The sequence below is a fragment of the Haliotis cracherodii genome, unplaced genomic scaffold (genome assembly GCF_022045235.1).
Source record: "Haliotis cracherodii isolate W230 unplaced genomic scaffold, xgHalCrac1.p SCAF_42, whole genome shotgun sequence".
Lineage (NCBI taxonomy): Eukaryota > Metazoa > Mollusca > Gastropoda > Lepetellida > Haliotidae > Haliotis > Haliotis cracherodii.
This window is the reverse complement of record NW_027266300.1, coordinates 528,862-551,106: the sequence shown is the minus strand read 5'-3', so window position 1 is coordinate 551,106 and position 22,245 is coordinate 528,862. Positions and strand designations below refer to the sequence as shown.

At 41.4% G+C, this 22,245-nt stretch overlaps 1 protein-coding gene and 1 pseudogene across 4 annotated transcripts in view; both read left to right on the top strand.

The window, feature by feature from the left end:
- The first annotated feature begins 59 nt into the window (after nucleotides 1–59).
- LOC139441637 (nuclear factor 7, brain-like) lies at nucleotides 60–18,365 on the top strand (annotated as a pseudogene).
- Nucleotides 7,597–22,245, top strand: part of LOC139441682 (uncharacterized) — a 56,812-nt gene continuing 42,163 nt past the window's right edge. The window contains exon 1 of one of the 4 annotated variants that reach the window (XM_071222485.1): nucleotides 7,597–7,677. The gene's annotated coding sequence lies outside the window, so the exon portion shown is untranslated. Of the gene's footprint in view, nucleotides 7,678–10,443; nucleotides 10,505–10,869; nucleotides 10,930–13,690; nucleotides 13,706–22,245 lie in introns of those variants that run through there. The other 3 variants (XM_071222486.1, XM_071222488.1, XM_071222487.1) reach the window with 3 other exon arrangements.

Here is a 22,245-nt window from a genome sequence, read left to right as displayed (position 1 = left end):
AGGGCGAAGCATACATCGCGACTCGTCACTAAACCAAACTTGTCCCCATCGGTCATTCGATGGGGGTCATACTCTGTGACCTTGACACCATTGACATCGCAGCCGACGATGCAGGTCCATCAACATGACACCTCGAACTGGTCGTCTTCCGCGAATACCTTCAGCGCGTATACGGTTCCTCACTGTCTGGGCTGATATCCTACGAAATCCTGATATTGCCGTAGTTTTAGAGGTGGCCGTGGTGGTTCTTTCACGTGACTGACGTGACCGAATGTATCTACCCTGTTCTCTAATAGTGATACATGGTCGACCGGACCTGGGAAGGTCACGTGTTTTCCAGTGTCTCTGATAACGGTTCCACGGTCTTCTAATGGTGCTTGGTGCCACGCGGAAAATCTTGGCTACAGTTGCACATGATTCTCCTGTTTGCAGTCGGCCGATGGCGTTGTTGCATTGGGCTTCCGTCACTCGTGGCATGTCTTCGTTGTTCACTTGCTGTAAGATTGTGATGGCATGCAAAACTCAACGTTAATATAGCCCAACATGTGATGTTGCACGTGCATGTCATGCTGGTGTGTTTTGGCTCCAGGCTCTCACGTGCTTGTGTTTTTTAGATCTTTTCGCCAAATGTCTGCAGGTCCTCATCCTTTCCACACAAATCAGTCCCAGTCCCAGTTTTGTTATTAATTTTGTATAGATGTCGGCAACACTCTCTGAGATATTTACGATTTTACTTCTTTTACATTTCAATTTTTACAGAGTATGTGTTGTGATTTTCAATAACATATCATTTACACCACTTTAAATGAAGCACAGTTACCTTTTCCGTAACAATACTAAACACGTGACCACAGCAGAAAGGCTCAGACGATGAATAGAGGTCGCAGCAGAATAACCAGACGGCCACCCTCACTAACTATAGGTACACTCTACCAACCAACCAAATGAAGACCTTTTCTAACCCGGATCTTCACGGGTCCATAAGTTAGTACGACCTTAATGTGACCAATTCTACACATACATGACAACCATATATTATTTTATTTATGCAGCACCAACTATTCCGAGCAGAAATGTTTGTGTTCATGTTTCAAGAAAAAAATGAAAAAAATATTCTTTCCAAAATCATAAAGAAAAGCAGCAAACCCCTTTCTATAATCATAAATTACTGTGACAAAATAGTTCCATAATCTCTGTTAAATGCAGGTTATGGTGCACTAAATCACCATCTGCCACATTTACATAGTGTTAAATAGTGTTCACTTATCTAATAACGTATGTATTTTTGTCTTCTTTAGATAAAGACAACTGCTGCCATCCCTGGCAGGTTCTTGGCGACAGTCATCCGGCCATCTCCTACTCGGGTGGTCAGACTCGCTGACTTGGTTGATGCATGTTATCGATCCCAATTGCGTAGATCGATGCTTATGATATTAATCACTGGATTGTCTTGTCCAGACTCGATTATTTACAGACCGCCGTCATATATCTGGAATATTGCTGAGTGCGGCGTTAAACAACAAACCAACCTACTGTCGAGACTGTGAAGTGCCGCTCTGTGAGAGATGTGTGAAGATGCATCCGTCTCTTCCTGCGTTCTGGTGTGATATAGCTGGAGTATTGCCAAAAGCGGTGTAAAATCAAAACTCACTCACTCCTCCTGCAACGTCAAACCACGCGATTGCTGGCCTTGGTGGAACAGTGAAGGTCACTAGACGACGGAGGTGCACGGAACACAACGAAGTCATGGATTTCTGCTGCAAAGACAGTAATAAAGCAATATGCCCCAAGTGTTGTATCACATACCACAGGAGATGCGACTCTGTGGTCACTATTCAGTCCATAATGTGCGGTCGGGTAGCCTAGTGGTTAAAGCGTTCGCTCGTCACGCCGAAGACCCGGGTTCGATTCCCGACATGGGTACAATGTGTGAAGCCCATTTCTGGTGCCACCCGCCGTGATATTGCTGAAATATTGCTTAAAGCGGCGTAAAACCATACTCACTCACTCACTCACTCCATAATGTCTGAGATGAGAAGTGTTCTTACACACAATAAGGGATTGATTACACAGAGCTTTGAGGACACGGACAGATCACTTCAACAACACAAATCACAGATTGATGAGGTCAGCCACAACAAAGACAAAATAAAGTCACAGATCCGACAGGCCTCACAGAAAGCAATGGCCGTGGTTAAACAGAAGGAGAAACAGCTGCTGGAGGAGCTGAATGAGATGACAGAGAAGCAGTCTGGACAACTGAGGGGGAGGATAAAGTCAGGGGAAATAGACATGCAGATGTATCAACAACACATAGAGTACATCACCCAGGTGTTAAAGTCTGGGAGCCGTTCTTTTAAGTTGTAAGCCTTATATGATACATACATACTTATCTAATAATAACAAATAGTTTACATGATTATTGTGGCGGGACACAAATATAACACAGACCCTGCATGGAGCACACACAGTACCCTGTGGGTGAGACTGGGGTGTCTTCCCGACTACACTGACCACAACAACATCTGAATACATCCTGCACTCCTATATCAGCCAGTAATACAGCTGTACTACTGACTCTTTATAATATTACTCCCTATAATAGATACAGTATATTGCACAGAACTAATCACTAGGCATATAAACCCTAACCCGTGAAACAACACTTACACTCTTTTCCCATTCATACCAGAATAAAGAAATAGAAGGGCTAAATATATATTTACATATTTTTAAATCTTTATTCACATTTCAAATAAAATATAATGTGTAGCATTTCATGAATTATAGAAGGGTTAAATATGAGTACTTGCACAAGATTCCAATTTATGAGCCTAGTTTACCACGTTTACTTAAACAGACTTTAGGTGGGATTAGGCTAATATAAACTCGTTTAGTTTACTATAATATCGCAGGTTTAATATAATTTGATATACTGAAAGATTTAGATTCAATACAAATATATTTAAACAAATTAAACTAACATGATTTGTATGGTTTGCTATCAGCTTTGTTATATGACCATGTAATGTATTGTTAAGCAATGTTGTAATTGCATCACATTGTTTCTGTTGAGATTCATTAGAGGTTCATAGCATTATGTTTTGACATTGGTTAGTTGTCCGAAATGTAGTACTATCTAATGTAAGCAGCGGTGTGGAAGTTACTATATCTTTATGCTTTTTGGAGTCAAGTGTAATCGGGAATCTCCTGGAGCAGTATAAACTAATCCAGCATGGAACCTTCTACACGGTATATAGACCATATCTCATCTCACATTACATCAAGACCAGCGGTGGGGTGAAGATCATCTCTTCACCCTGGGTATCCAGCCTATTCCTATTTTGGAAGCTTGACTACTGTTGCTGCTAGGTGAATTATAGTCACTGACTCTGTTGCTATCACCATGGCTATTGTATCTTATACCGCCATTGGAATTTTACTGCCACTCTATTGTGTACTGCATTTGTAATTACTTTGAAGTAATTTGCATTGACACGTAAACCTAGTTAATTTTATAATACAATTGTTAATTGTGTAACATTTCTTTGTTTTTTGTTGATTTCACACTGAATTCTTTGCGTGCAGATTTCTGGGTCAACTTGTCAATGCAGAGGATGTTTGCAGACTTTGGGCATGTGAGACAAAGAGTTAAGTTAGAGGGTTAGCTTGGCCAAAAGGTTGAGCCACAGGAATGAGAAGCTTTACTATTATACTTGAGTCAGTATTGTTTTCATACTTTATTTGTTGTAAAACTACGTATTTCACGTCATGACGTGGGTCAGCTTTCGACTCATGACGGACACTGAACAGCAGACACTTGAGAATAATATAATTTTACAAAATATAATACATGTACAAAGACATCTTCCCGACACAAGGGCGTTAACTGACCATAACAATCCAGTTTTAACCCTTGCCGAACGAGGGTGGTATTCCGGAACGAACTACACATCAGGTTCGTAAACAACGTTCTTCAACGTGCAGATTTCGGTCCACTGCAGGATTTGCAAAGCATGTGTACCGCCAACTGGTCGTCGACAGTTACTTTTGCAAATGTTTTCATGTTTATAATCAAGTTCAAGTGAATTGATGCACTTCGTGGGGTAAGACCCGTTTTATTACAATATAGATTTTGATTATCGATCAGATTGTACTGACTGGGCGCCGCCATTAGGTTTGAAGTAAATGCCAGTGGTATGAGAGATGAAATCTGATTGGTCAATAGGAGGGACATAGAAGGGACATAACTCGTATTACAAACCTATTCATTGGGATCGCTGTTAAGTAAGAGACTTCTTTCTATAGGCATTAAAACCTATTGTGAGGTTTTACTTTCCAGTCGGGTTAAATCTCATAAACAGGGACGTTGTAGTGTCCCTGGGATATTATATAATGTCCTGGGTATTTTATTAATATAACTTCCGTTCAGATTGTAACATGTAATGAAATGTAAAATCAAATGACAAATGTTTTCTTTATATTCCCGAGGATCGAAGTCGCAACTTTCATATCTGTAGCCCAGTGAGTGTACCACGAGGCTACAGAGGTGTTGATAAGCCTCACTGGTTTTGAGATTGTCCTTTTCAAGATCCGTACGCCAGCAACAGATATTTTACGCGTGTTTCCTAAGGTTCATGGAAAGTATTTTCGAAGCATAAAAATGTTGATAAATGTTGTTTTAAGTTTCTTTTTTCGGTTTATAAGCATGGAAAAACACTTTCCCTCGGTTTTGGTAGACAGGGCATGCCCTGGGTTTTTCCCTCTCCCCAGGGCATGCTCTGTCTACCTAAACCTCGTGAGCGTGTTTTCTCCAATACATAACCACTGGTGGCGCTACAATCGAGCCTGGAAATTTCGGCCTAGTTCGGCAAAGGTCGAAACTGAATTTTTACTGTCAGTTAACTCCCTTGACTCGTTAAGATGGTACAAATGTTACATCTGCCACACCGTGGGGTTACCGCTAAATAAAACCCTGGCCACAACAGCCGACAACAGTCTGTGAGTGTTTCATGTGCTGTCATTCGCACTGATGTAAAGCACTATATATAGTGTAGGAGTTAGTGTTTCATGTGCTGTCATTCGCACTGATTTAAAGCACTGTGTATAGTGTAGGATTTAGTGTTTCAGAGTGTGTCAAACCATTTGCGGAAATAAACGTTGTCTTCCAATAAACACTTTCCCTGGGTACTTTGTTCGTAGCCCTGCACTAACTCGGTTACATTAAGTGTATACCATCTAATTTCTTTGGGCACACACACACACACACACACACACACACACACACACACACACACACACACACACACACAGGTGTGTACTTAATGTAACCGGGCTACGAACAAAGTATCCAGGAAAACTGTTTACGAGATGAGAACGTTTATTTCCGCCAATAATATTAATCTTTGCTAAAATGTCCACACACACCAGTATTAAGAGACAAGTGAAATTATCACAAGTAATTCGCCCAGAGACAATGTGAGCTTCGGGGGTAAGATTCTAGACAGGGCCTACCACGAGTGATGTTTTACTTGCAAGGACAAAACTTACAGCGTTGACGCCTGTTTTAGTTTTTAAGAGTATGTAATTGTAAAACGTGTAGTGTTTCAGACATCCATGTCGTTACACACTGTGTAAGATACGCGTTGTGTGTTGTCTTTTGAGTGTATTTACGAGATGTTGACACGATGGCACCTACCTACTTCACTCATTCACGATCTGCAATTATCTGCAGAAGCAGCAGTAAAATCTTTCCAAGTACCAATACCAGTACTAACGGGAAATATGGGCGTGGCATAAACTCCGAGTCGACGGCGAGTCGCATAAAACTATATTTGGAAACTTCACATTTTTCTTTTTATTCCATTTGGAAACAAACTAAAATATAAAAATATATTGAAAGTCCATTGACGTATGACCTGCGTTGTAGTCCTCGCTACTTAAAAGAGAATCACGACATATCGCAATGATTAATGAACGAAGATAGCTGTATGTGTGCTAATTCTTTTATAGCGAAACAAGCCATTCCGCCGATAAGGAGTGTTCCTTGCAGTAATGACAAAAATTGCAAAGTGCGCTTTTCAAGAAATATCTATTTTCTGAGCGATAAACATCATTATTTAGTTTTGATCACGTGGTTTCAATCCAGGTAGGAGTCGACAGCCCGATGACTCTATGTACATGTGGGGTAGGTGTCATCCATGCAGGACGCACCCTAACTTTTTACGAAACATTTCAAGTTGGTGTTGGGTATTCTGATTGTAAATGTAGCGGGACATTTAAGGCCACACTTTTTTATTTGCTTTACGGATTCTTTTTACAGGAAAATACCTGTGGGTAGGTGGGGGGAAAGCAATTCAGTTTTTTTCTCTATTTTCTCCATTACAGGTAGGCTGGTATAAAAAAAAATTAAAATGGTTTAAATTAGGAGGAGAGCCTGCAGCACAGCTGTTGATTTAAGCAATGCTGACCTGGCGAATCACGCGGGAACACTGTTGTGCATCTATGCATCCTATCAATGTCAACAACAACAAACTTAAGGTTGACCCCCATGTTTAATATTTGCCCACATTAGCGGGTCCTTGTTTAGAAAATAATTTTGGGGTGCAATATGCTATCAGCTTGATATGTGAAAAGAGCAAATTCTGAAGAAAAAAAACATTTAAAAATTGACAGTCGGTGCATGGATCCGTAAACAAGTATAGAAACACGTGGCCTAACTAACTCATTCATTTTCGCAAATACCTCAACACATTTCTGCGAAGATTATTTCTATTCTAACAGAATGCAATACCATATCTGAATACTGTGCAAGATTTGTGTGTTTGTTTTTTAACGCCGCACTCAACAATATTACAGCTATATGACGGCGGTCAGTAAATAATATAGTCAGGACCAGACAATCCAGTGATTGACATGAGCAGAGACCCACGCAACTGGGATACGATGACATGCATAAACCAAGTCAGCGAGCCTGACCACCCGAACCAGTTAGTTGCCTCCTATACGACAAGCATGGCCAGTCGCCTTTCACGGCAAGCATGGGTTGCTGGAGAAATCATCCCCAGCCTGCTGCAAGTACATTCACGAAAACCACTATTCCATTCCAATCTGATCTGGAGTTGTTAACTTTAAAAAAACCAATATATCTGTCAATTTTATCTTCCCATTGCATTGAAACAGCAATAAAATCTGTCGCTCCAGACATAGTCTCTCACCTTAGTGTCTTAAAATATCAAATAAAAATACGAGTGAGTAACTCCGAGATTTGCTGAATCGTTCAAACTTTTATCGACTAGTGTTGACATATTTGATATCAGAAAACACGAGCGTGAAATTCCATTTGCCATCCAAAATAATTCTTCCAAATTGTTCAGTTTCTAAATAGTTATAACCAGTGTCTTAAGTGTAAAAGTATTATGATTGTGATGATTTAACAAGTAATATGAATATGATCACAAACTACACACTCCCGCTTCTCACTTTTTCTGGCTCAGTGCGATCAAAATCCCAAGTATCCGTCTCAAAGATACAGCCGCACCGGTCGATTCCTGACGCGACCTTGACCTTCACCGGGGTCAGCGCGTGGATGGTGTTGACAGTGGGAGAGGTTCACGAACATTAGAAGGAAACACGAGTTACTGAACAAAGTGTTATGACTGAGGGATTCAATGAAAGGTGAGTTGAATTCCGTGTTGGTCTTCGTAATAGCGACTACTTGAATGCTCTGGATAATTTTCTGATTTAGCATCCTCTGGAAAGCGATGAGAAAGAGACATGGCACGCGCTGTCAGTCAGTAAGACTCTCCCCGTGGAGTGTTGCCTCGTGAGGGAAGCTGTGTTATTGTGATCAGTATAATCACGGTCCCATAGAGATCCGTGGTTTAATACAATACACCAGTAGTCTACATGCAACACTCACAGTTACATGTGACTTTTTCTTGTGTGTGGTTCTTTTGACGCGATAGAATCGTCACCAAACATGACAGAACAGCTGACAATGGTGTTTAGGGTAAACATTGAAACAATGTTTTCTTGGCAGTCACAGTGATTGTGTTCTTGGTAGTTACGACAAGTATGTCTCATGTGTTGTATGGCGACGAGAGGCGTAGAAATGTTTTATACGATGACCATGAATGTTTGATTGATTGAATGTGATAGACACAAAGTTACTAATATAGTTTTTCACAGGATATATAACTAATATTCTATATTCTATAATATCTTGCAGACGAGCTTCGTGTACGAATTTCTTATTATAGAATATTAGTCATGGGAGTTATCTGATCCACCAAGCATATATTTCCTGACACTTCACTGGTTGTGTTTATTGGTAGTGTTTATTGGTTGTGTTTATTCCTGACATTTTAGTCCGACATTTCTTTCAACGTCATGTACTGGTCACTGACCAGTTATTGCCATTTTTGTCATGTTTTTCCGACATATTCCGTGTACAAGTTGGCTGTACCAATAACTTTAATTTTAGTGAAACTTTGATCAAATGTGCTTATTTCTCTCTGTGGAATAAGATTCAATTGATTTCTGTTATAACGCTACGATAGGGAATAAAAACAGTGGAAATAGAACTTTCCTGTGGACTTACTGTACCAGTTATCGCCATCGTGTTAACAGCGCGTGCCACGTGATCACGGGGACCTCTGCGGTTATACAAATTACATTTTTTTGGTATCTCGGGTATCGCACTCAAATTTTTTATTAATCACAATAAATAAGAAAAGCTATTATCAATTTGTCATCTGCAAAGTGACAAAAACCAATATTCCCCCAATTCGATCTACACATGCTTATCCCTATCCCTATTACTATGTACTATGGATTTCGTGGTAAATACAGGTTATGCATTTTGGAAATACAGCTCAAATAGGGATATGTAGGTGTGCCAAGACAATTCGGCTTCAGACTGTGTGTACATTAGGGCTGTCACGATTCATGGATACCTATGATATCTACGCACAGTACTTAAGTCGTCAGTTTGTGAGATGGCAATACACTATGTATAGGATAGGAAGTCATCATAATAGCAGAAGTAGCATAGCGTAATCTATAAGCAGGGCAGAACACAAGATGTAGTAGCTGAGCAGGTACGGACAAACTGTTACATTTAATAACCTTCGCTTGATTTAAAACTGTTTTGTTCTTGTGGTTTTCTTGTTAAAGTTTTTGAGACAACAATAAATAAATGTATGAAGATACTCAGCTCTAGTGTACATAACAGTCACTTAGAAAGGCAGCCGTGATATTGCTGGAATATTGCCCAAAGCGGCGTAAAACCATACTCACTCACTCACTCACTACTTAGAAAGGTCGCTCCGTCCTTTTCATTGATAAGTCCATTTTTGAAGCCTCAGAATTATATTTAGCCCACTTGCTGGACACATGAGAAGGCCATGTAAATTAATTCTTTTGCAACTTTGCAATCATTCAGCTTCTTCGCCAAAATCACATGGTAGATTCAGCTGAAATTTTGTGTGGATTTAATTTACGGTGAGGGTGTCAGGTTAGTTCAAGGAATCAAAATTAGAATTTCAATCAGGCCACCAGGCAGCCATCTTTTTTTTATAATTATTAAAATCAAGTCTTCTCAAAACTTCGTCCACCAGAGCAAAGTTGGAAATCAGCACTAGTCCAATAGTCCTTGCGCAGCTTCCATAAAGTTAACAAATCCTACAGACGAGTAGACATTTGTCCATTTGAAGGGTTTTACTATGTGTTATCATTATTAGGACAAGTTGGCTGAAAGCTCTGCAGAGACCAAATTTGTTCAAGACATTTTGATTGGATATCAAATATAGTTGTCGGCTGTTCTTGCTCAATACTAAACCCCTCACACTGAAAACCACATTTCAGGTCAGAACTATTTTATATTTTGGGACCGGCCTATTCCTACATCTTAATCCATGGTAGATGCATTGGGATACTCTGTTAGAAGTGTATGTTGACTGATGCCAGCACAAGGAATGGTTCCTGACTGGCAGACATTCCTGGTCAATTCCTGCCTGTGATGCAGACTGGCATGACTCTGACCCTGGGACTCTGACCCTGGCACGGCCAGGTGGGCCACAGTACTAGTTCCACTCTACACGTGGCCCCGACATCAATCCTCACCACACGACAAGCTGTGTCATGAACTTCCCCAACCTCTCAACCTCAATCCCATTTCCTCATAATGCATAACATTTCTACCTAGCACATGACTTTTAGATATTGGCCACAATCAAAGCCCAGGCCAAGTTAAATGTGTCCCAGATTTGGCCCGCATTGAGTCAAGCTTGCTTTAAAAGGATTCTAAATATTTCCATGTTCTGCAAGTTGGTGGAATTGTTTTTAGCGTATGTTTGCATTTACGGCTGGTATTGTGGCCCAGTAGGGCTGTCACATGGCAAACAGAAGTAAAGCTGCTTCCTCGTTCCTGTGTCAGGTGTACACACGGACTCGCTCCTGGCTAAGTAACTTGAGTTGAATTCCTGCTTGGGACTTGACAAAAGTGAGTGGGAACGTTGTGTTAAAACCTTGTTTCTGAAATAATGATATTGTAACTTAAGTGTTCACTGATATGTATTTCCAAAAATCCTTTCTGCAAGGATTGTAAAGTGACTTGGCGTCTGCTACGTTATCATCGTTGTAGGAGATAGCGTCTTGGCGGAATCCTACATAATAATTGACATGAAAAATTGAAGATTGATTGACATACATTTTAGTCGATGAAAACATGCATTGTCTCATCAGTCAGCTGTTCAACAATAACAGAGCTCTTCATGTTTCTAATGGACGAGTTTTTAGTCTCATTAGGCCAATTATGTGGCAGTGTTTGCTAATTGTACCCAACATTTAGAATAATTACCTCGGATTGCATATGGTTATGTTGTTGCTCTGGTTTGGGAGTCTTGGCTTCGATATACCACGTTCTCCGTATGTACATTGTCTATACCATGTTCTCCGTACAATTAGAGATGAGGATGCACATTGTCTATACCACATTCTCCGTACTGTTAGAAGTGAGTATGTACATTGTCTATACCACGTTCTCCGTACTGTTAGAAGTGAGTATGTACATTGTCTATACCACGTTTTCCGTACTGTTAGAAGTGAGTATGTACATTGTCTATACCACGTTCTCCGTACTGTTAGAAGTTAGTATGTACATTGTCTATACCACATTCTCCGTATGTACATTGTCTATACCACGTTCTCTGTATGTACATTGTCTATACCACGTTCTCCGTACTGTTAGAAGTGAGTATGTACATTGTCTATACCACGTTCTCCGTACTGTTAGAAGTGAGGATGTACATTGTCTATACCACGTTCTCCGTACTGTTAGAAGTGAGTATGTACATTGTCTATACCACGTTCTCCGTACTGTTAGAAGTGAGGATGTACATTGTCTATACCACGTTCTCCGTACTGTTAGAAGTGAGGATGTACATTGTCTATACCACATTCTCCGTACTGTTAGAAGTGAGTATGTACATTGTGTATACCACGTTCTCCGTACTGTTAGAAGTGAGTATGTACATTGTCTATACCACGTTCTCCGTACTGTTAGAAGTGAGGATGTACATTGTCTATACCACGTTCTCCGTACTGTTAGAAGTGAGTATGTACATTGTCTATACCACGTTCTCCGTATGTACATTGTTTATACCACGTTCTCTGTATGTACATTGTCTATACCACGTTCTCCGTACTGTTAGAAGTGAGTATGTACATTGTCTATACCACGTTCTCCGTACTGTTAGAAGTGAGGATGTACATTGTCTATACCACGTTCTCCGTACTGTTAGAAGTGAGTATGTACATTGTCTATACCACGTTCTCCGTACTGTTAGAAGTGAGGATGTACATTGTCTATACCACGTTCTCCGTACTGTTAGAAGTGAGTATGTACATTGTGTATACTACGTTTTCCGTACTGTTAGAAGTGAGTATGTACATTGTCTATACCACGTTCTCCGTACTGTTAGAAGTGAGTATGTACATTGTCTATACCACGTTTTCCGTACTGTTAGAAGTGAGGATGTACATTGTCTATACCACGTTCTCCGTACTGTTAGAAGTGAGGATGTACATTGTCTATACCACGTTCTCTGTATGTACATTGTCTATACCACGTTCTCCGTATGTACATTGTCTATACCACATTCTCCGTACTGTTAGAAGTGAGTATGTACATTGTCTATACCACGTTCTCCGTATGTACATTGTCTATACCACGTTCTCTGTATGTACATTGTCTATACCACGTTCTCCGTACTGTTAGAAGTGAGTATGTACATTGTCTATACCACGTTCTCCGTACTGTTAGAAGTGAGGATGTACATTGTCTATACCACGTTCTCCGTACTGTTAGAAGTGAGTATGTACATTGTCTATACCACGTTCTCCGTACTGTTAGAAGTGAGTATGTACATTGTCTATACCACGTTCTCCGTATGTACATTGTCTATACCACGTTCTCTGTATGTACATTGTCTATACCACGTTCTCCGTACTGTTAGAAGTGAGTATGTACATTGTCTATACCACGTTCTCCGTACTGTTAGAAGTGAGGATGTACATTGTCTATACCACGTTCTCCGTACTGTTAGAAGTGAGTATGTACATTGTCTATACCACGTTCTCCGTACTGTTAGAAGTGAGTATGTACATTGTCTATACCACGTTCTCCGTACTGTTAGAAGTGAGTATGTACATTGTCTATACCACGTTTTCCGTACTGTTAGAAGTGAGGATGTACATTGTCTATACCACGTTCTCCGTACTGTTAGAAGTGAGGATGTACATTGTCTATACCACGTTCTCTGTATGTACATTGTCTATACCACGTTTTCCGTACTGTTAGAAGTGAGGATGTACATTGTCTATACCACGTTTTCCGTACTGAAAAAGTGAGTATGTACATTGTCTATACCACGTTTTCTGTACTGTTAGAAGTGAGGATGCACATTGTCTATACCACGTTCTCCGTACTGTTAGAAGTGAGTATGTACATTGTCTATACCACGTTTTCCGTACTGTTAGAAGTGAGTATGTACATTATCTATACCACGTTCTCCGTACTGTTAGATGTGAGTATGTACATTGTCTATACCAAGTTTTCTGTACTGTTAGAAGTGAGGATATACATTGTCTATACCACGTTTTCCGTACTGAAAAAGTGAGTATGTACATTGTCTATACCACATTCTCCGTACTGTTAGAAGTTAGTATGTACATTGTCTATACCACGTTTTCCGTACTGTTAGAAGTGAGTATGTACATTGTCTATACCACGTTTTCCGTACTGTTAGAAGTGAGTATGTACATTGTCTATACCACGTTTTCTGTACTGTTAGAAGTGAGTATGTACATTGTCTATACCACGTTTTCTGTACTGTTAGAAGTGAGTATGTACATTGTCTATACCACGTTCTCCGTACTGTTAGAAGTGAGTATGTACATTGTCTATACCACGTTTTCTGTACTGTTAGAAGTGAGTATGTACATTGTCTATACCACGTTTTCTGTACTGTTAGAAGTGAGTATGTACATTGTCTATACCACGTTCTCCGTACTGTTAGAAGTGAGTATGTACATTGTCTATACCACGTTCTCCGTACTGTTAGAAGTGAGTATGTACATTGTCTATACCACGTTTTCTGTACAATTAGAAGTGAGTATGTACATTGTCTATACCACGTTCTCCGTACTGTTAGAAGTGAGTATGTACATTGTCTATACTACATTCTCTGTACTGTAAGAAGTGAGTATGTAAATTTATGTGTTTTTGTATTATTACTTTTTATAAAGAAAGTATGGTCAAGTGGGGTTTACAAACAGGCCAGGGCGTTGACTTTCTTTAAATTTATGCAAATTGTAGGCCTGTCCCAGTATAATCTCGTGTTGAGACTGTAGTTTCAAATTTGTAGGGGTCTTTATGGCCTGCAGTAAATTTATGTGTCTATGTATTTGTCACAGTTGTCATTTGTGCAGTTTTTTAAATGAGGGTGTTTAGTCAGGGACGTCAGCTTTAGTGGGTCCTGATGATAACCTGGCAATTTCTTTCATTTCAAACACTCTTATATCCCAGTGTGTAACATATATGATTGTATCTACATGCATAACTCTTTCTTGTATATGGGCCGGTGGCCTTTTGTACAACAATCTCATTAAAATCAGATCTAAGCTCTCGCTGCCGCTAAACAAAGATCTGAGGACATCCCATTAAGGGTCACGACAGACCGACCAATGGAATGACCAACAGAAGGCAGCTTTCAGCTTTACGGCATTAATTTCAAATTGGCGACTACGCTTCGCAACATATTTAGACAAATTCTCGATTACAAATTTGAAACCTGTACAAAAGAACATTCCGGAATTGCTAATAGATGGCCTAGATTGTATCGATTCAGTCGTTAAACCAGTAACTATCGTTCTGAATACCCCATGTTAATGTTTTCGAGGATGCATGATTAGAAATCACATTCCGACAGTCACTTTCATGATCTGGTAAGCGACGCTCTGATTGGTCAGATGGAAGGTCGTTTTGACGTGACCCCAACTGGGGTGTCCTCAGATCTTTGTTTAGCGATAGCAAGAACTAAGATTTGATTTTAATGAGATTGAACACTCTTTGACATAATACACCCTATGGTATAGTACACTCTTTGATTTGTTTGTTTGTTGTTTAACACAGTAATAGCAATATTACAGCTATATGACAGCAGTCTGTAAATAATCGAGTCTGGACCAGACAATCCAGTGATTCACATCATGAACATCGATCCACATTATTGGAATTTGATGACATACATCAACCAAGTCAGCGAGCCTGGCCACCTGATCCTGTTTGTCAACTCCTACGACTCCATAGTCGCCTTTTACGGCACAGGTCTTCATGGGTCACACCCGCTGACATAGCACTCCCTTCAGATGATAACACCTTTTCCAAAGTAGGAAGAAGCTAAACTTGTTCTCAAGCTCCCCATCAAGTTGCTTTCAGGGTTACAGGGTTTGTGTGGTCAGTGGATTCAGATGTTGCACATTGTAGTCCATACCCCCCTGACTTGAGTGATATTTGTCATTGTTATTTGATATGTTTGATTATACATAGGTTATGTATAGGTTATATGGTGGGAGAAATATTTCTTGTGGAATAAGTTCCTTCCTGAACATCAAGACCCACCTCAGTCCACCACTCTACACAGGGACTGGTCATGTTCCTCTGATGGCCTCCGACATGCTGCAGTTCAGATCCTTGTGTGGAAATATCGTCAGAATATATTTAAAGTGTTGTTTCTTTTCTGTTATTGATTCTACTCTGTGCCGTCCTCCGTGATCCTCCTCTCAAGCCGGTCGTGGCCATGTTTGTAGCTGGTGTTTGAACAGACATTTGCCAGAGGATACAGTCATACAGTCATGTGCTCCTTCTATCATGTGTCTATTGCACCTCAAACTTTCTAAATATTGACATAGTAGAAAAACAACATTCCGTGACGTTCCTTCAAGCAGAGCTTAGCCTCATTATCATATTTAGCTAATGAGTACCGACGAGTAATGATGGTATGTGAAAAGGTTTTCCTATTTAAAGAAAAAGGAAAATGAAATTTTGAAATGACAACAATTCATGACAACACTATTGTTAGCTTGCTTGGTCTGGGCATCCGTCTGTGACATAGCATATATATCTGCTTTAGTCCTGCAGACACTGGGTACCTGGGTGTGTACAATGTGTGAGTGTGTACAGTGTGTGAGTGTGAACAATGTGTGAGTGTGTACAATGTGTGAGTGTATAATGTGTGTGTATAATGTGTGAGTGTGTACAGTGTGTGAGTGTGTGTACAATGTGTGAGTGTGTACAGTGTGAGTGTGTACAATGTGTAAGTGTGTACAGTGTGTGAGTGTGTACAATGTGAGTGTGTACAATGTGTGAGTGTGTACAGTGTGTGAGTGTGTACAGTGTGAGTGTGTACAATGTGAGTGTGTACAATGTGAGTGTGTACAATGTGTAAGTGTGTACAGTGTGTGAGTGTGTACAATGTGAGTGTGTACAATGTGTAAGTGTGTACAGTGTGTGAGTGTGTACAGTGTGAGTGTGTACAATGTGAGTGTGTACAGTGTGTGAGTGTGTACAATGTGTGAGTGTGTACAGTGTGAGTGTGTACAATGTGTAAGTGTGTACAGTGTGTGAGTGTGTACAGTGTGTGAGTGTGTACAATGTGTGAGTGTATACAATGTTTGAGTCTGTGTACAATGTGTGTGTGTGTGTGTGTCATTGTTCTTGGGTGTGTACACTGTGTGTGTTCAGTGTGTGTGTGTGTGTACAATGTGTGTGTGTGTTCAATGTGTGAGTGTGTACAATGTGTGAGTCTGTGTACAATATTTGTGTGTCATTGTACTTGGGTGTGTACAGTGTATGTGTGTGCAATGTGTGAGTGTGTGTACAATGTGAGAGTACAATGTGTGAGTGTGTACAATGTTTGTGTTTACAATGTGTGAGTGTGTACAATGTGTGTGTCATTTTTGGGGGGTGTACAATGTGTGAGTGTGTACAATGTGTGAGTTTGTGTGTGTACAATGTTTGAGTCTGTGTACAATGTGTGTGTGTGTCATTGTTCTTGAGTGTACACTGTGTGTGTGTTTGGTGTGCAAGTGTGTGTGTGTGTGTGCAATGTGTGAGTGTGTACAATATGTGAGTGTGTACAATATGTGTGTGTGTCATTGTTCTTGGGTGTGTACACTGTGTGTGTGTTCAGTTTGTACAGTGTGTGTGTGTGTGAGTGTGTGTACAATGTGTGAGTGTGTACAATGTGTGAGTGTGTACAATGTGTGAGTCTGTGTACAATGTGTGAATGTATCAGGACATTGATGGTGGCCATCCTTCCATCTGCAAGCTGATGTTTTTGTCTGGCAAATAGACTTAATTGTTTACTTGACACTGACTGCGACAGTTTAAATCCTATATTTCTTCTGCCAGATGAGAAACATGACAAAATGTTGACTTTATATAGACTAATCTTACCAACATATTTGATTGGTTTTCGTTTTAAAGAAAATGCCAGAAATCCTAAAACTGTTTGTTGGGCTCCTATGTAACTTGGGTCAAAGAACTTCTGTAACATTCTGCCACCATTGCATCCAGGTTGTAATTGGCTCTATCCTGCACGATTATGTCAACCCTTAGGCATTGGGTTGGGAGAAAGAATGTCACAGATTTGATCCAAATCTCAACAAAGTGTCCGTGTCATAATTGGAATAAATGTGACACTTCTGGATGGTTGCATGAAGATTTGCGTTGGGAAAGTGTCTGATACTAATAGCAGATTAATCACTAGGGGCAGAATGTGTCCTAATTTCAACACACGGCTACTTCAGCCAGATCAATAATAGCCTGTAATTGCTGCATGAGGGAGATCGGCCTCCTGTGACAATCACAGCGCCAGTCATCTAAGGGGGCACCTGCTGTCTGTGTGGAAGTGTCCACAACAATTCTGTCTTACTCTTGTAGCTGTCTAACAATGAGAGACAACTGTGCATCAGCATGGGTGGAGTCAGGGATGGCCAGTTGTATTACTTTGTGCACAGCATGCAGGGGCTTATGGATGGTGAGAATATATATTGGAGGTACTGTAGACTGTAACTAAAGCCTCTCCTAGTACATGCTGGGTGATCTCATGACTAGATGGCTCTATATCGGTACTGTAGACTGTAACTAAGCTCCGTCTTCTGGAACATGCTGGGTGATCTCATGACTAGATGGCTCTATATCGGTACTGTAGAGTGTAACTAAACGCCCTCTCCTGGTACATGCTCGGTGATCTCATGACCTGATGGCACTATGGCATTCAAAGCCTTAGTAAAGCTTTCAAAAACTTTTATGACACTCAAGTTGAGGACGTTTCCCAATAAACACATGCTCATGCTGTAGTCGAATCATACAGTCGACTTTGCTGTTTTGTCGCTTTTATTCACTTGCGAATATTTGTAACCATTACTTCGGCTCACTCTGCCCCCTCAGGGTTCTGGAGGTGCCCAGTGATCTCATGCCTTGTGATCTCGTGTCCTGTGACCTCGTGTCCAATGACCTCGTGCCCAGTGATCTTGTGCCCAGTGACCTTGTGCCCAGTGATCTCGTGCCCAGTGACCTCGTGCCCAGTGATCTCCTGCCCAGTGACCTCGTGCCCAGTGATCTCGTGCCCAGTGACCTCGTGCCCAGTGACCTCGTGCCTTGTGATCTCATGCCCAGTGACTTCGTGCCCAGTGACCTCGTGCCCAGTGACCTCGTGCCCAGTGACCTCGTGCCCAGTGATCTCGCTAAGCCGTGGGACCTCGTGCCCAGTGATCTCGCTAAGCCCTGGGACCTCTAGACAGAGCAGCTGATGTTCAGTCTGGCTCCGATGAATTCATTTTCGGAGATGCTTCAACGAGAACTATGTCACATGTCAAAAACAAAATTGCCTATAATATTGATAAAACTTTACTTTTCCCATTGTGAAGCATGAAAGGTCGGTTACTCTGCATCAGACCGAGAAACAGCATCCCATCTCTCCAGTGTGGCTTGCCATCCCAGATTGCTCAACCAAAATAACCAGTTGAACATTTTATGATTTTCAATGAATACAAATTAGAGTTTATGGGACTTGCCAGTTTCTGTTTATTGGTTTTTCTTGATTTTTATGGCATTTCCATCATGGTCAGATGGACGTGGCAGTAAAGTTTCACGGGCTGCCAGGTTGCTGAGAGGTTTGGTATTTAATGACAGAATCTGTTAATTTGGCTGATGAATCACGCTGTGGAGAACCAGGAGGACTAGTATCTCACAGTTATGTTGTACATCATCACAGGGCGATGAGGCTGCGGGGAGGCGGGTGTCATCCTCACACTCACACACAGTAACTCTCTCATTAGTTGCACGGAAAGAATTATTGTATTTAATTAACACTCAATTGGCAGATGATGGACCGAATGGGGACAAGAGATTGCAGACAGGTCATAGATAAGGGAACTCAGTGAGTGAGTGAGTGAGTTGGGTTTAACCCCGCTTTTAACAGTATTCCAGTTATATTTTGTCAGCTTAATCAGGCAGGAAAGCCCGAAGTGATGCAGGTCTTAGATGTTTACCACTTTGATTCGAACCCACAATCATAGGTTTCTGGCATGCCCAAGGGATGCAACTCTGCACAACGAATCGCGGCATCTCAGACGCCTGGGCCTGGCGACCTGTGACCCCTAGATAGGGGAAGTGAGATGGGTGTTAACAGAAGAGGATTGTGTGACAGTGTTGCTGATGAAAAACGCTCTCAGGCACAGTCTGTAATGTTATGATTATGCCAAGATGCAGAATGAATGTATACTGATTAGGACATAGCTTTTTTGCTGATTTTGTTTGTTTGTTAAATTGACCTTCAAATAGTGTCGTATGTAGAGAAACTCACCCTTGTGTCTTCTGATATCAAATATAACAACAAGAGTTGATAAAAGTGGAAAGACACCTAGGCTTGCTGAGGATTTTTTCCACTTTTATCAACTCGTGTTGATATATTTGATATCAAAAGACATGAGGGTGAGATTTTATTCATCATCCAACATCAATCTTCCAACTTTTGCAGTTTGTAGACAGTAATAAGCAGTGTCTAAGTGTAAAAAGTACTGCTAACAGCTTCAGTAGCAGGGCCATTAGTGATGTCATTTGATTGTGACATCATGGTAACCAATGATGGTAATTTTACTGATCTGGTTGTCTAGGCACTTTATCTCAATATGGCAGAACGTCCGCCCAGGCTTCGTGACTTGCCAGCAGCATGATGACTGGTAATAAACAGACCAGTATGAAAGGGAACAAAACTAGTCGTTAAAATTGAATAATGTCCAGTATTTTCTTGCTGCCAATATCTGTGACTGGCTTCGTCCATCGGAAACACTCGACCCTGCAGGATCCGCTAACTTGGTCTGTCAGCACACGGAGACTCATGGTCTGTCAGCACAGGGAGACTCATGGTCTGTCAGCATACGTTGACTCATGGTCTGTCAGCACACGGAGACTCATGGTCTGTCAGCACACGGAGACTCATGGTCTGTCAGCATGCGGTGACTCATGGTCTGTCAGCACGTGGAGACTCATGGTCTGTCAGCACGTGGAGACTCATGGTCTGTCAGCACGTGGAGACTCATGGTCTGTCAGCACGCGGAGACTCATGGTCTGTCAGCACGCGGAGACTCATGGTCTGTCAGCACGTGGAGACTCATGGTCTGTCAGCACGTGGAGACTCATGGTCTGTCAGCACGCGGAGACTAATGGTCTGTCAGCACGTGGAGACTCATGGTCTGTCAGCACGTGGAGACTCATGGTCTGTCAGCACGTGGAGACTCATGGTCTGTCAGCACGTGGAGACTCATGGTCTGTCAGCACACGGAGACTCATGGTCTGTCAGCACGTGGAGACTCATGGTCTGTCAGCACGTGGAGACTCATGGTCTGTCAGCACGTGGAGACTCATGGTCTGTCAGCACACGGAGACTCATGGTCTGTCAGCACGTGGAGACTCATGGTCTGTCAGCACGTGGAGACTCATGGTCTGTCAGCACGTGGAGACTAATGGTCTGTCAGCACGCGGAGACTCATGGTCTGTCAGCACGCGGAGATTCATGGTCTCAAACAAAGTCTACTTGAGCTTCTCTGTGAGCATTCTTTCCTGGTCTGTGATACATTTTGTCCCCAGGACACAATCAAACCCCTCTTTCTGTACCCAACACCCCAGTGTTGCCCTGCCTTGCATTGCAGTGAGGTCCTCAGGACACAATCAAACCCCTCTTTCTGTACCCCACACCCCAGTGTTGCCCTGCCTTGCGTTGCAGTGAGATCCCCCAGGACACAATGATACCCCTCTTTCTGTACCCCACACCCCAGTGTTGCCCTGCCTTGCATTGCAGTGAGGTCCCCCAGGACACGATACCTCTCTTTCTGTACCCCACACCCCAGTGTTGCCCTGCCTTGCATTGCAGTGAGGTCCCCCAGGACACGATACCTCTCTTTCTGTACCCCACACCCCAGTGTTGCCCTGCCTTGCATTGCAGTGAGGTCCCCCAGGACATGTCAACATGGTTTTGACTTTATCAACTTTGTGAGGTTGTAAAATTAGACAAATGTTTATTTTATGATATGTATTTGTACAAAGATTCATCAGTTGAACCCAATAAGTCATTGCTGTGTTTAGATAAATACAATGAACAATGCATGTAGGGAGTTTTATTAAGAAAGGAAAACAAACGGTCGGTATGAGACACAGGGTAGACAGAGGTTGCTGCTGAAGGGGCTCTCTGTCTTCCCCGGCCGGTCCCATAGGTCGGGGAACAGTACTCTTGTTTAAGACAATAATGTTATCAGAATTGCATCGTATATTCTTGTACAGAGTACTTGATGTGATCTGTAAATTTTGTATTTTATTCCTTCACAGACTTACTTAATCATGTTGATTAGATTTGTTAAACTCGCTCCCTTTGAAACAGCTGGAATTTAAAAATGTTTATCATATAAGAACAGTTAGGTGAAATGAAACTGTCAAAAAGTTGTAGTCTATGTTGAGCAAAAGCAGGATTTAAGATAAAACTAAGTAAAAAATAATTCAAATGGAATCAATAATGGCACAACTCCATCATGAGGGGAGATTATTTTGTAACCAAATCTGTTTTATCAAGTAAAACATGCCTATGTGGGTTTAATGAGAATCACAGATGCAGAAGAAACAAAGATGGAGTATGCTACTCAGGAAGACGAACCTCCAAATTTATTTGGGAACAAAACTGTGATTCATTTGAATTCCTTCAAAGTGGATGTGATGAGATCTCACTGTCGGATTCAGGGAATAGATTGATCTGGGATCCCTGTGGCTGGCGTACTGTTCACACAGGCTGTGACAAAGGAAGTTGTGACATGTCATCAAAGTTATTTACTCATACAAGTCTACATGACAGTATAAGTAGGACTCTGTTCTAGCGACCGATTTGAGACAACCATTGTCTGAAGGAACAGTTAATTCTGAAGTCTAATTACCCTGTAGCGATGACATATGTATGTTTTGAGTCACGAAACTGTAATTACTTTAAGATACTCGTCCAACTAGATCACTGATTTATTAATGTTGTTGTAATATATTTTTGACTTATAAGTCTAGAGTAAGGCTAGGTGCCCTGGGGCACCAATACGACCACGGCCACTGTGCTGACCTTGGCACGTAGAGCTTTTTGTACA